This window comes from Gorilla gorilla, chromosome 2 (genome assembly GCF_029281585.2).
Source record: "Gorilla gorilla gorilla isolate KB3781 chromosome 2, NHGRI_mGorGor1-v2.1_pri, whole genome shotgun sequence".
Lineage (NCBI taxonomy): Eukaryota > Metazoa > Chordata > Mammalia > Primates > Hominidae > Gorilla > Gorilla gorilla.
Window position 1 is genome coordinate 58,147,924 of NC_086017.1, and position 9,988 is coordinate 58,157,911.

The 9,988-nt window shown below is 43.6% G+C and overlaps 1 pseudogene; it reads right to left on the reverse strand.

The window, feature by feature from the left end:
* Positions 1–6,812: 6,812 nt before the first annotated feature.
* On the reverse strand, positions 6,813–8,991 carry LOC101142956 (rRNA-processing protein FCF1 homolog; annotated as a pseudogene).
* Between the last annotated feature and the right edge of the window lie 997 nt (positions 8,992–9,988).

Here is a 9,988-nt window from a genome sequence, read left to right on the forward strand (position 1 = left end):
GAGGTAATAAGAATCAATTATGGCTTCAGGCCCAGTTGTAATGGTGGGAAATGTTATCTTTTCCACTAATCCACTTATATTGAATCTTAAGTAGAGATCGCGGCTCACTAGGTTCTTGCCTGACTCTCTGATATGCTGAGCTACATGCAGAGCTGGCGCATGGGCAGACCCAAACACAGGCAGGGGAGGATGGCACTGAACAACTTTTATGCCCCATCTCACGTCCTCTTGGCCCACATTCCTACCCTGACCATAGCTGCACTCAGGTGAAATCAAAGACCTCCTCACCGTTTCTCTCATGCTCCTTCTAGGAGCTTCTCTGCTGATGCAGTGTGGGAAGCCTGCAAGAGCCCCTCAGCCTTTCTGGCAGTATGCAAGTCTGGGACTGCAAACGAGTTAGGTCTCCCTGGCAAATCACTGACAATGGATGATGAAACCAATGGACAAACAACCAGCCTCCTAGGCTTTGGTGGGAGACAGAGGACCACCAACTAGATTGAAGCCCATTGCCCACAGTGGTAACCAGCTCAATACCCTATGTTTGGGGTGGCCTTCCCTTCTCCTTTCTTTTACTCTCTTAGTGTCCTGATGCCTGTTTTCTGAGACCCCTTCCTAAAATAAACTACTTGCATACAAGTCGCCATCTCATGCTCTGCTTTTGGGAGGCCCTGAAGTGTAGTGTATTAGTCTGTTCTCATGCTGCTAGTAAAGCATACCTGAGACTGGGCAATTTATAAAGAAAAGAAGTTGAATTGACTCACAGTTCACATGGCTGGGGAGGCCTCACAATCATGGCTGAAGGCAAATGAGGAGCAAAGTCATGTCTTACATGGTGGCAGGCAAGAGAGCTTGCGTAGGGGAACTTCCATTTATAAAACCATCAGGTCTTATGAGACTTACTTACTGTCACAAGAATAGCACAGGAAAGACCCAACCCAAGATTCAATTACCTCCCACCAGGTCCCTCCCACAACATGTAGGAATTATGGGAGCTACAATTCAAGATGAGATTTGGGTGGGGACACAGCCAAACCATATCACATAGACACAAGAGCTATTGAGACAAGTGTAAGCCTGTGACTCCTGGGACCACTAAACCAGAGGAAGAGCTCTCGCCTGAATTATAATTTGTGTTGGGAGGGTTCCCTTTCAAATTTATATTCTGTGGGAACTCATAATCTCAGTTGTCTTCTTACTCTCCTGTATCCTCTGTTCCTCTCTTTTGGCAAAGAACTAGAGCCTATAAATCAATTTGTATTTTACCAGTCCTTCAAAATGTCCATAAGCTGCCAAATTTCCCTAAACTTGACATATTTCTCCTTAAGTCATAATCAAACTTAAGTTAACAGTCTATACTCATTGTCTTTGTTTCCTTAAATCCAAGTTCTCCATTTTCTTGCAATTTTTCACTTACAGGATCATCTAAAATTTGTGGGTGAGGTTTCTTTACATTGGAAATTTGTAGGGAAACCCCACCTGGAACATCCAAAGATGGGAAAGAGTTGGGGGTCAGAGCCATGGATAAGATACGAACGTCCCAGATTGAGACTATGTAGGAAAAACATGTCTAGTGTCTGGGAAGAGATGTTATTTTGAGAGACAGAAAAAGGCCACTCAACTGTGGTTGCACTGCCAGAGACCCGGTTACCACTCAGTCATCCATAGCACAGAAAGTCCCCCACTTACAGTGGTTTGACTTCCATTTTTCAACTTTATGATGGTATGAAAATTATATGTACTCAGTAGAAACTGTACTTAGAATTTTGAATTTTGATCTTTTCCCAGGCTAGCAACATGCAGTGTGATACTCTCATGATGCTGGGCAGTGGCAGTGAGCCATAGCTCCCAGGCAGCCACACGTTACAAGGGTAAACGATGGACGCTACAGTTCACTGTGCTGCCCGATAATTTTGCCCAACCATAGACTAGTATTTTGTTTGTTTGTTTGCTTTTGTGGCAGTGTCTCACTCTGTCACTCAGGCTGGAGTGCAGTGGTGCAATCTTGGCTCACTGCAACCTTCTCCAGGGCTGAAGCAATCCTCCCACCTCAGCCTCCCAAGTAGCTGGGACTACAGGAATGTGCCACCACACCCAGCTTATATATATATATTTGGTAGAGACAGGGTTTCACCATGTTGCCCAGGCTGGTCTCGAACTCCTGGCCTCAAGTGATCTGCCCATCTCAGCCTCCCAAAGTGCTGGGATTATAGGCATGAGCCACCGTGCCTGGCCTAATGTAAGTGTTCTAAGCATGTTTAGGTAGGTGAGGCTAAGCTATGATGTCCAGTAGTTTAGGTGTATTAAATGCATTTTTGTCTTATAGTATTTTCAATTTAAGATGGGTTTATCCGGATGTAACCTCATTGTTAAGCTGAGGAGCATCTGTATTACCTTCGTAGGGACAGGCAAACCTACAGGAAACCTAAAATACTGGTCTTGGCTCACAGTTCCCAGTCCCATGAGTTACAAATCTTCAATGGCTAACCAGAAGACAAACCAACCCAAACTACTTGCTTCTGTAAAATGCTCTAAGAGGGATGGGAGGAGCTATCTTCTCTCCCAGGACCTAAAATAAGAAGTGTGAAGCCTTAGGAAGACACTGACATCCCCATTTATAATGAGAAAACTTTGAATCACAGAGGTTTATAAATGACTGAAATGCTTTTCAGAGAGATTATATCTTACCCTTCTCACTCCCAATGCCAGAATTCTCTGACTCAATTGCGTGAGAATTCTGGCCTCTACTTTTGGGGGTGGGGGAACTGTTGGAATTTCTCAATTTTAATCATTCTTGGTTTGACTCAAGCCTCCAGCCCCAGCTCTCTTGAGCTGCACACCCTCCCAGCCTTACTCTGCCCTCTGCCCCTTCGGAAATTCTCCTTAGTCCCTGGCTTCTCACTCTGAGAGACTCAGGCAATCCTGGGCCTCTAATCCCATATTGTAGCTGTGCACGCTATTGAGCTGGGCTTTCCATCTTAGCAGTCAAGGGCCTATTGTATTTTAATTTTTTAGAACTAGGGTTTCGCTCTGTCACCCAGAGTTCAGGGGCATGATCATAGCTCACTATAGCCTAAAACTCCTGGGCTCAAGCAATCCTCCTACTTCAGCCTCCTGAGTAGCTAGGACTACAGGTATACACCACTACACCTGGCTAATTTTTTTTTTTTTTTTTTTGGTAGAGACAGGGTCTCACTATGTTGCCCACCCAGGTTGATCTCAAACTGCTGGCCTTGAGTGTCCTTTTGCTTCAGCCTCCCAAAGCACTGGGTTTACAGGTGTGAGCCACGGCACCCAGCCTGAAGAACCTATTTTATTAGGGGATTTGATGACTCAAAGTTTCCCTTTCTGCTAGTCTAATATTACAGTCAATCTTATAAAACAGCAATGGTATGCTTTGGCTATGGTGCTGTGGCTGTGGTCTACATTCCCTGGGGTCAGGGGTAAGAGTAACAAAATACTCTACTGGGGTGCTGCTGTAACAAAATACCTGAAACTGGGTAATTTACAAAGAACAACAGAAATTTCTTTCTCTTCTTTTTTTTTTTTTTTCCTTGTTTTTTTTTTTTTAAGACAGGGTCTTGCTATGTTACTCAGGCTGGCCTTAAACTCCAGGCAGGGCTCAAGCAATCATCTTGTCTCAGCCTCCTGAGTAGCTGGGACTCCAGGCATGTGCTACTGTACCAAGCAAAAATTTCTTTTCTCACAGTTCTGGAACTGGGAAGTCCAAGATCAGGGCTCCTGCCCCTGGACCTGGATCTTTGGCTTTGATGTTGGACCTTGTGTGTGGATATGAACTTTGAACCTGCACCTTGGAACTAAACCTCTGACTTGGATTTGTTCTGCATTTTGGAACTCACCTTAGACCTGAACCTTGGTCATGAAATGGATCTGAATCATTCTTGGGTTTTGGACATGGGACTTGGACCTCCATGTGTATCTTGGACTTAGGACCATGATCTGGACCTTGTAAATTGACTTGGACTTTGGACTTGGACCTTGGCCTAGAATTTGTCCATGGCTGTGGACCTCATCTTTGGATCTGGATCTGGACCTGGTCTTGGATGTTGGACCTAGATGCAGGCCTTGATTTGATTTGGAACATGGACTTGGTCCTTGCACATGGCCCAACACCCGCGTCTTTGGAACTGCATCTTGGACCTTGGATCTGAAATTTAAACAGGGAGGTGACCTTTATTTCTTGTATTTGACTTTATAACTGGAAATTCAATCTCTACCTGGATCTTGGACCTGGATCTCAGACCTTGCTTTTTATTGGGCCATGGATCTTATACCTTAAACATGGAAATTGTACCTGAATTTGGACCTTTGACTTGGACCTGGATCTGGACCCAGGGATAAGATTTGGACCTCACTTGCAAATTTTGGTAATGAAATTTTCCTTTGCTCCTGTAGTCCTTGGACCTAGGCTTCAGTCAGGGATTTAGACCTCAGACGTGACCATCAGACCTTAGAGCTGAACCTAAATTCCTGGTCCCCAGTCCTATAACTCAGAATGATTATGCATAACCTTGGACTTAGATCTGGATCTTAGAGCTGATACTTGACCTGGTACTGGATATTTAACCTTGGACTTCAGACATGGATTTCATCTGGGCCTTGGGATGATTTAAGATCTAGAAGTAAGAGCGTGGTGGCTCATGCCTGTAATCCTAGCACTTTGAGAGGCTGAGATGGGTGAATCGCTTGAGCCCAGGAGTTCAAGACTAGCCTGGGCAACATGGCAAAACTCCATCTCTACAAAAAATACAAAAATTCGTCCAGCATAATGGAGCATGCCTGTAGTCCCAGCTACTTGGGAGGCTCAGGTGGGAAGATCACCTGAGTCGGGGAGGTGGCAGTGAGCCGAGATCATGCCACTGCATTCCAGCCTAGGGGACAGAGTGAGACCCTGTCTCAAAAAAAAAAAAAAGAAAAAAAAAAGAATTTAGAGATGGAGGAATTCTAATAATGTCAAAGATTAGAGTATGGATACTATTCATTACCATTAATAAAGGAGCAATATGCCTGGTACTGTGCTGGGTGATAGGGATACAGGCATGAAGAAAACAGCCTTTGCACTAATGAAATTTGTTCTCCCTTCAGAAAGCCAGATTTTAAACAAATAAGCTATGAGGCTGGTCTGAAGGTAGTGAGTTATCTCAATTGTTCACAGTTAGTTACAGGTTGAATGCCTTGTTCTACTCTTTCCCCTTTCTCACTGCTGCACTTGACTAGTCTTTAAAAAAAAAAAAGATAGGAATCATGACTTAATTACAATGGTGGTACATGTTATGAAGAGCATGATACACTGCATGACAGAGTAAATTACTAGGAGAACCTAGTTGGACTGCAGGATGTAGGAAGGCCTTCCTATGGAAAGTACATTTAAGTTGGGACCTAAAGGAGAAACAGGAATGAGCCAAGCAGGAAGTAGGGGGACCTCATGGGTAAAGACCCTAGCAGGTAGAGAATGTCCATCAAGCTCCAGCACTAGGAGTGGGTGAGTGGTGAGAGAGGACACTGAAGAGTGCTGTGGGGGAGTGCTGGTCTTTATTCAGTGTGCAGTGGAGAGTTTTAAATGGGGGTGACCTGAAGAGATGGACATTTAAAAATAATTTTTTTTTTTTTGAGACGGAGTTTCGCTCTTGTTGCCCAGGCTGGAGTGCAATGGCGTGATCTCAGCTCACCGCAACCTCCGTCTTCTGGGTTCAAGCAATTCTTCTGCCTCAGCCTCCCGAGTAGCTGGGATTATAGGCAGGCACCACCATGCCCAGTTAATTTTGTATTTTTAGTAGAGACAGGGTTTCACCATGTTGGTCAGGCTGGTCTCGAACTCCCGACCTCAGGTGATCTGCCCGACCCACCTCGGCCTCCCAAAGTGCCAGGATTACAGGCGTGAGCCACCACACCCAGCCTAAAAAATAATACTTTTTTAATGTGTGTGGAAAGGTGGATTGAGGGAGGGGGTGGATGGTGAGAGTGGAAGAGACAAGTTGGGAGGCTTGAGATCCAGTAAGAGATGAAGGTCGCTTGGGCCAGGATGGAGCAGTGGATGTGAAGAGCAGCAGACACACTGGAGAATGATTTCAGACGTGGGTGCAAGACTCGGTGTTTCCTTCCCTCTTTTCTCCTGGCTGCTCCTCCCTTACTGCTCCCACCTGAGCTCACAGATGCCCCACACCTAGTCTTCATCTGAAAACCTGTGAGAAAAGATGATTAAGTCTAAATTTTGGAGTGGCTACACAGCAATACTGTAGCAATAGGTAACTAGTGTGCACAGCTAAAGATGGGGGAAAACCAACACATGTTCACAATTGTTCAATGTGAAATTAATTGTAATAGCAAAATTTTGGAGACCATTTAAATGCCTGTTATTGAACAGATTATGGTATGCCCACACATGGAATATTACACAGCTGTAAAACACAGAATAAAGAAGACTGTTATGAGCTTATATGAAGTGACTTCTAGATTATATTTCAGGGTTAAAGAAAAGACAAAATGCAAAGGAGTATCATGAAGTATGTTATCTTTTGTGTGAGGAGGAAGGGGAAACACATTTTTTCAAAAAGAAATGTAAGAAGAGTAAACCAGAAACAAATACAATTTTTTTTTTTTTTTTTTGAGACAGGATCTCGCTGTCACCCAGGCTGGAGAGCAGTGGCACAATCACGGCTCACTGCAGCCTCCACTTTCCAGGCTCAAGTGATCCTCCTGCCTCAGCCTCCCAAGTAGCTGGGACTACAGGCACGTGCCACCATTTTTATTTTAAATTTTATTAAGATTTTTAAAAATTATTTTTTTACCTGAACTACACGGATGTAAAAAATTATTTTATTTTTCTAAAAAGATGCAACAAATTATTTCTTACTGTAAATGGCAATTTATAATTGTATAAATTTATGGGTTACAAAATGATGTCATAATCTGTGGATACAATGTAGAATAATTAAATCGAGCTAGTTAACATATCCATCACTTCAAATACTTAGCATTTTGTAGTGAGAACATTTGAAATTTACTCTTAGCAATTTTGAAATGTATAATACTCTACTAACTATATTCACCACACTGTGCAACAGACCTCAAAAAAATTATAAAATGGATTCTTCCTGTGGGAGATTTTGTACCCTTTGACCATCATTTAAATTTTTTAAATGCAACAAAATATCAATTTCAAAACAGCATGAAAAATTGAGTGTGTTTAACCATACTCAGCTGATAACAGGGCAAATGAATTGAACAGAATAACATTCTATTCCATGTTTAATGAAATGGCAACAAGAGAAAGTTGGTGGAAGAAAGGCAGAGGAACTTGGGCAAGAATTAGAACCAAGGGGCTCCATAATCATCTGACATCAGTTCCCACGTTATATCTATGGTTAGAAATGTACATGATAGGAACTCCAAGAATCTTAGGATTCTTCTTTTAAGGTCCCAGGTTCGTGGCTACAACACTTATGCTGAGTTACTCTCTGTGCTAAGCAGTCATCTGCATAGATTCCTTCCTGTGCATGGTAATTTGGTAATTGTTCAAATTTTCGATCCTTGGCAATCCTTTAAGCCACTTGATACTTCGCCCCAATTTCTCAGTTTCGGCCATTACACAGTTATACAAGGGATACACTTGGCATATAGACAGTTCATCACTGATTGCAGTGTGTCTCATTTGGCTCCAGTGGAAAAGTTGGTAACGCTGGAATCAAACAGGATGTGGTAAGGTGGACCCAGCTGTGTAATATATTGGAAAAATAAGCAGGAAGGGTATTGGGGAACTTTTCTTTCCTTCAGCATGCTGGGATATTTTTCTTTTTAGGTCTTTATCATTTTCTTTAAGCCTGTGATATCAGAGACTAAGCATTCGCTTCATGGTCGCAGACTTCCTTGTTTTCTTTTGCTCTCGCATGCTCATGTCATACTCGTTTATTTTTTTAAGACAGGGTCTCACTGTCACCCAGGCTGGAGTGTGTGCAGTGGCTCAAACTGCACTGAAGCCTCAATCTCTCAGGCTCAAGCAATCCTCCCACTTTGCCTCCCAAGTAGCTGGGACACAAGCATGCACCACCACACCCAGCTAAGTTTTTTATTTTTATTTTTGTAGACACAGGGGTCTCACCATTGTTGCCCAGGCTGGTCTCAAACTCCTGGACTTAAGTGATCCTCCCCCCTCAGCCTCCCAAAGTGTTGGAATTACAGGAATGAGCCACTGCGCCCAGCCTATTTTTAGTTTTTATAGAGACAGGGTCTCACTATGTTGCCCAGGCTACAATTGGTTTGCTATAGGGAATAGTTTGTTTTGTTTTGAGACGGAGTCTCGCTCTTTCACCCAGGCTGGAGTGCAGTAGTGCTACCTCGGCTCACTGCAAACTCCACCTCCTGGGTTCAAGCAATTCTTCTGCCTCAGCCTCCCGAGTAGCTGGGACTACAGGCGCATGCCACCACGCCCGGCTAATTTTTGTATTTTTAGAAGAGACAGGGTTTCACCGTGTTAGCCAGGATGGTCTTGATCTCCTGACCTTGTGATCCACCCGCCTCCGCCTCCCAAAGTGCTGGGATTACAGGCGTGAGCCACCACACCTGGCCATCTAAACTTAATTATCTCCCAAATGTCCCATTTCCAAATATCATCACATTGGGAGTTAGGACTTCAACATATAAATTTTAGGGGGATATAATTCAGTCCATAGCACTTTGTCTTTTGGTGGACCTGGTTGCTGGGTGTGGTCATTACTATTGGAGTGTCATTGCTCTCACATCAGTGCAAAGGACTATACATACCTACATACATACAAAAACATATTTACATCTATCTCTATAGATTGAAATACACGAGTTCACACTGATATCTCCAATTCGACACCACAGGGTTTATTCTAGTTTTCTCCCTTTCCATATTTGTGGGAGCCAGGTTTTTATGAGACAATTTTATTGGGAGATAATTCTGTGTCTCTTGCGGGTGTCTTGTCAGAGATTTTGTACCCTTTGACCACCATTTAAATTTTTTAAATGCAACAAAATATCAATTTTGTTGATACTTTGTGGGCTGAGATGTTGACAGATTTTGTTCCAGACTATTTCAAGGATTTTTTTTTTTCTTGAGATGGAGTTTCACTCTTGTTGCCCAGGCTGGAGTGCAATGGCGTGATCTTGGCTCACCACAACCTCCGCCTCCTGGGTTCAAGCGATTCTCCTGCCTCAGCCTCCCGAGTAGCTGGGATTACAGGCATGCGCCACCACGCTTGGCTAATTTTTGTATTTTTAGTAGAGACGGGATTTCTCCATGTTGGTCAGGCTGGTCTGGAACTCCCAACCTCAGGTGATCCACCCGCCTCAGCCTCCCAAAGTGCTAGGATTATAGGTGTGCCACTGTGCCCAGGTATTTCAAGGATTTTTGTACAGCAAATGGCCTTAGAAGACAGAGATAGTATCTCCCTAAGATTGTGGTTCCTTAGCCGTGATGCAAACCTGCTGTGTGTAACACTTTCCTGGGCCTGCCAGTATTGCCCTGTGGGACTTGGAGGGCAAGGGAGACCAAGGCTAACACACTGCCTGCTGTGCCCTGAGCAGTAGTCTCTGCCCAAGTAATCCTGTGTTTTCTGCCAGCATTCATGAAGCTGGCTCCCTAACACAAGAAGTTGTTGAAAGTTCTACTCAGCTTCTTAGCTGCCTCTTCCAGAATCAGCAGGTGCGCTTATGGGAAAAGTAGCTCTAAGTCCCAGGCTAACTTCTCGAGTTTCCTTCATGTCCTGAATTTTGGTTCTATATTGCCAGCTGATGCTTTCAGATAGATGCCGTTTATATTTTGCACAGCTTTTCTAGTTTTTCTCTATGTTCAGTAGGTCCAAATTTCCTGGTCTACCATTAGTGAAAGTGGTAGATGGTGAAGGCAATTTTCAATTCAAAGGTTTCAAGGCCACCAAAAAGAGAAATACACATGTACTGAGAAAGAAAAGTCAAGACCTGTCATAAGAAGTGTCACAGGTTTCTT